The sequence below is a fragment of the Diceros bicornis genome, chromosome 14, assembly GCF_020826845.1.
Source record: "Diceros bicornis minor isolate mBicDic1 chromosome 14, mDicBic1.mat.cur, whole genome shotgun sequence".
NCBI classification, from domain to species: Eukaryota; Metazoa; Chordata; class Mammalia; order Perissodactyla; family Rhinocerotidae; genus Diceros; species Diceros bicornis.
Window position 1 is genome coordinate 58,888,663 of NC_080753.1, and position 6,000 is coordinate 58,894,662.

Sequence of the window (6,000 nt, forward strand, 5' to 3'; positions counted from 1 at the left end):
GCTAACATCCGTGCCCATCTTCCTCCACTTTATATGGGACACCGCCACAGCATGGCTTGCCAAGTGGTGCATCGGTGCGTGCCCGGGATCCGAACCAGCAAACCCCGGGCCGCCGCAGCAGAGCGAGCGCACTTAACTGCTTGCGCCACTGGGCCAGCCCCAAGAGTATGTTTTTTGACTGCATTTAATTGGATAGCATGGATATTGGGGATTCATCCACACTTTCCTGCCTGATCCTCTAGTTCATTAAGAGCCCAAATTTGCAAGATAGAGGGGCTGGAGGTTAAGGGTGTGGATGATGGCGACCCCAGGTATGGGCTACACAGGGGCCACCCAAACCCTTAGCCAAGTGACTTCTGATGCACCAAACTAAAAAATAACCTATATTAATTTTAGTGGGCAAGCCACACAATCAATAAATGTAATATAGAAGCCAAATAAGTTAGCCTTTTTAGTATACTCTCAAAGTAATTTTTTAAGCTTATGTAAGGGCCTGTCAATCTGTCATGCTGGGATTGGAACACTTACTCAAACTTCTATAAATATAAAGTCAAGATGCTGATTATTGCTGGTAAACCCAGTTCTCAGCAAATACCACATGGATATATAATGTGCTAATAGCTACATGAAGAAAATTAGGAATGGCTGCTCAGCCTTTACTGAAAGAATTCAAAATTTATATTCCACAGAGAATTCCAGAAATGAAAGCACCCTTAAAGAACTCTTATACCAGTTGTTTTCAAAACTTTAGACCCTCGAAACTCTTTGTACAAGTGAAACCCTACAAGGACAGCCAGTAGTCAAAACAGATCATGGTGGTACCAGACTGGTTGTAGCCTGGTGGGAGTTGAATCCCCACCCATTGCACCTGGACCTTGCCTTTTGATGCTCTGGCCCCCAGAGCACTTCCCCAACTGAAGCACCATATAAACCAAAAGCCACATTGGTTTTTGGGGGTTTTTTTGCTTGAAGATTAGCCCTGAGCTAACATCTATACCAATCTTCTTCTGCTTTATATGTGGGTCGCTGCCACAGCGTGGCTGATGAGTGGTGTAGGTCCTCTCCCAGCAGCTGAAAACCTGGGCTGCTGAAGCAGAATGGGCCTAACCTAACCACTATGCACTGGGGCTGGCCCCCAAAGCCACATTTTAGTAAAAGAAAAGTGTGAATCCAAGGAAGGTTAAGAAACTTCCCTGAGTTACTTACCATCTAAAATATCAGAATTCTGTCTGTTTCCAGCTTCATGCCCTTTCCAGTATGTCAAAATTCCTGTCTAGTCAGGCATGAAAGAATACCTTTCTGAGCAATGATTTGGTATCAATTTGAAACCAAGAAACCATCCTACCAATTGTTATTTTCCTACACTAAACCCATAGGATGTCTGGAAATGCAGTAACTATACTGAGCCTGCTTTGCAGAAGTCACACCAAAAAAATTACTTTTACTATTTTTAGCCATCTTCCTGTAGGTGAGGTGATTGTCTTTCTTGGTCTCCTTAAATCACAGTGCATGTTTTTGTTTCCTTTTGGTTGTTTTTTTAAAATATAGCTTCCATCATTTAGGAAAAGTAAAATTAGAGATTCATATACAAACAACATAAAACCAGAATGGAAATGAAGCCAAACATGATCCGACTTCGAGTAGAGTGTGAACTTTGGGTAGAATGTAATACAAAAGAAATGTTACCTCATCTCTGAAGTGACCATCTTTCAAAATTGTAGACATTCATAAGCAATAGCAGGTTCCCCCAACCATTATCATTTTATCATCATGAAAGATTTAGTGCACATACGCGGCTTTCCTGCTGCAGAGAGAAATGTCCGCATAAGAGAGCTTAAAGAATAGGTCCTATCTTCAATTAATTTGACATCTGAAGCAAGAGATAAAGTATGAAACATAAACCAACTGGTTGTATTAACAAAAACACAAAAAGCAAGCGTCTAAATGCAGCAGGAGCTAGGAAAAAGAAAACAAAACCATCCTCAGCTTGACCTGACTCTCTTCATCTAGCGTTGCAATAGTTTAATTTTGTCAGAGAAGTGCTAAGATCACAGATCACAGATCGTAGGGAAGAACTCTATTCAAACTCTTCATTGTACACAGTGAAAACTGAGGCCATGAGAATTTATGTTACTTGCCAAGGTCTCAGCCTGTGAGGGACAAAACCTAGATCACCTGAGAGTTTACTAGCAAATCAAGAGGCTTAGGAAGATGAATCTAAAGTGGGTTTTTTCTCCCCCTGATTATAAAAGTATGTATGTTTGCTGTAAAATACTCAGAAAAGGTAGAAGGGGACGTAGAGAAGCTAAGAAATTTTCATCTATAATTGTACCATCCAGACAAGGCAATCATGCCAAGCATTTTTGGTAAATTTCCTTCCAGTTTTTTTCCAATGAATTTTTTACCTACCTTTACCTGATGTCAGGTTGTATATATAAATTTGTATCCAGCTCCTTAATTTAGCATCATATCACGAGCATTTTCCAACCACGTTTAAAATGTCTTATTAGCATTGCTATAAAAGGTGCATACTATTTTGTTTTTTTTAAAAAACCCTCTTTTAAAGTGGCAAGGGGCCGATTCTGGAGCTTTCCATGTGAGCGATCCACTGTTCTAGAACTTTTCACATGAATGGCAAATAGCATTCACCGTGGATGGGAAATGAGAGCTAGTGAGGCAGAGCTGAAGCAGTGAGCAATCGCTTCATAGAATGCGGTTACAACCACCACCAAAAGGTGTTTAGGACAACAATCCTGCCCTCAGGGATGCAGGCAAGTCCTTATAGGGTCTCCCCAGCAACCCTTCCGTAGCCGGCAGCAGAGGGCTGCAGTCGTCAGAAACCAGAGTTTTCTGCTTTAGTAACCTTTAGTAAGCTATGGACATTCGCCATTGGGAAGCTCTAAGAGACTGGGCTACTTCTGAATCCTTTAACCAGCTCCTCAGGATTTGGTGAACTGACTGCTCCCCTCCAAATGAGAAAGCTTCCCTTCAGCAAGGGTTGGATTCAAGACGAAGTCATGCAAATCGGGAGGAGAGCCTAAAGGATCGTTTCTTCTGCCGTAAATTAATGCCCTTGACAGCAAATCTAAATTGATTTGATTTATGTATCTTTTACTGATTTGCAGAATTTTAACCTGAAACATTTAAACCATGCTGACATCAGACAAAAATGTTTCAAATTTAGGAAAAAGTTATAGCACAGTTCTACAGCAGTTTCAGCAAACCTGTGAAGCAGTTCTGTCTTGCAAAGGTGGGTGTGGAGCTACACGTCATTCTGGTTAAACCTGTCTGGCGGCTCCCTGGAGGTTTAACTGCTTAGCAATTTGGCTTCAGGTGGAATCAAGCAAAGCACCTGGAGTCCCCTCCCACCAAGGTACTCAGAAGAAATGTCATCTGTCATCTCTAGACAATCTCTAAACAACCTTTTATTTTGCTTTGCTGAATAAGGAGAAAATAATCTCATAATTTAAAATTGGAATTATTATGTTCTTAAAGCAAAAATCAATATTCCTATTTAATGTATCCCTGAGAAAATATGTAACATACAAAAGGAGGGTTTCTTAAGCCTCCTTTTTAACTACAGAGGAACTTGTCTTTATAAGAGGGACTTATATTAATACGAAATACATCTTGATCCCAGAGTTATCATTAAAAATAAATATTAAGAAAATGGGTGTGTTTATACAGACACGGATGTATAAAGAAGGCAAAATGTATTGTAAAATTTTTTTAAAAAGGCAATTTTTAAGCAATATACCAAATGGTATGGTCATATTTTTTTACATTAAAAATTATGTCTTAGAAGAGGCATATAAAGTGATCTTAAGGCATAGAGGTTATTGCTGGAGGATGGATATATAGAAGACTTATTTGTTAGAGTATACGTTTCTAATAATCTTTAAAATAAAGGTATGCAATTTTGTAAGGAAAAGGTAGCTTTATATCTGGTTTTGAAAATGAAAGTGAGTTTCTCAACACCTGTCTTAAAAATATGATATTTGTCAGTATGAGAAAAATAATTATAATTTCATTCATTTGTACAGCACCTTACCGGGTTCTTTTTTTTTTCACTTTTAAAATTGTGGTGGGGCTGGCCCTGTGGTGTAGTGGTTAAGTGTGCGAGCTCCACTGCTGGTGGCCCGGGTTCGGACCCCGGGCGCGCACCGATGCACCGCTCGTCAGGCCATGCTGTGGCAGTGTCCCATATAAAGTAGAGGAAGATGGGCATGGATGTTAGCTCAGGGCTGATCTTCCTTACAAAAAAAAAAAAAAAAATCACTTAAAATTGTGGTAAAATATATATAACATAAAATTCACCGCTTAAATTGTTTTTAAGTGTACGATTCAGTGGCATTAAGTTTACTCACAATGTTGTTCAAGCATTATCACCATCCATCTCCAGAACTTTTTCACCATCTCAGACAGAAACTCTGTACCATTAAGCAATAGGGCCCTCTTCCTTGCTACCCCCAGACCCTGGAAACCTCTATTCTACTTTCTGTCTCTATAAATTTGACTATTCTAGGTACCTCACGTTAGTGGAATCATCCAAAATTTGTCCCTTTGTGTCTGGCTTATTTCACTTAGCATAATGTCTTCAAGGTTCATCCATGTTGTAGCATGTGACAGAATTTCCATCTTTTTTAAGGATGAATAAAATTCCACAGTATGTCTATACCACATTTTGTTTATCTGTTCATCAGTTGATGGATATTTGGGGTGTTTCCACCTTTTGGCTATTGTGAATAATGCTGCTACATTGTTTATTAAGTAGTAAAATTACTATAAATGTTTCCTTTCCTTTACACTTCTCCCTCTCCCGTGGTTAATAATGTCCTTTTTTTCTTTTGCATAGTGTCTGTTATTATCATTCATTTATCCCCAAACTCTCCCCTAGTTGAGTAAATATTTTCTCAACACAAACATTCACATCAAGTATTCTACTAATTTCATTTGCTTAAAGAAATCTTTCTTGGTGAGGGATGGGGGGGTGGATGAAATGGGTGAAGGGGGCCAAAAGGTACAAATTTCCAGTTATAAAATAAATAAGTCATGGGGATTTAATATACAGCGTGGTGATTATAGTTAATGATACCGTATTGTATATTTCAAAATTGCTAAAAGGGTAGATCTTAAAAATTCTCATCACAAGAAAAAAATTTTTTTGTAACTATATATGGTGATGGATGTTAACTAGACTTATTGTGGTGATCATTTCGCAATACATACAAATATTAAATCATCATACTGTTCACCTGAAACTAATATAATTTTATATGTCAATTATACCTCAATAAAAAAATAAAAATGAAAAAAAAAAGGTGTTGCAGCCTCCAAATAAAAAAAGGAAATCCTTCCTGGAATCTTCTGACTTGCTCTAATCTGAGCTAATTGCTCTCCAGACCTGCTCTCCGCTGTTGATGTAGGACCTGCCTTCACCTTCCCCCTAAGAGTCCCCTTTGCCTGCTCTGTGTTGGTTGGACTCTCTGTTTTCTGGATCCCATGCCTTTCCATCTGTTGATTTAATCCCTCATTTTGGTGGCACACATCTTCCACCAGCTTTACTGAGAAAGAGTGCATGGGAGATAAATTTTTTGAGAACTTGTGTGTATGAAAGTGTCCTTATTCTACCACATACTTAATTGATCATTTGGATGAGTATAGAATTCTAGATTGGAAATAATTTTCCCTCAGAGTGTTAGAAGCATTGCTCCATTGTCTTCTGTTTGCAGTTACTCTTGAGGTGTCCAGAGCCACTCTGGTTCTTTGTATATTTTACGAAACCTTCGGTAATCAGGACATTCTATCATTTTTAGAACATAAAATTTGGGGGAGTTCAACCTAAATGCCCTTCTTGCTTGGTCCCCAGTGCAGGAGTAAAAGAGTATGTTAAGGTCCGCAGAAAGATGCTGCAGCAACAAAGTCAGCAGTCAATAAACATGGTGGTTATCAGAAGAAGAGGAAAGTGGATTTTTTTAAATTTAATAAATATGGTAAATG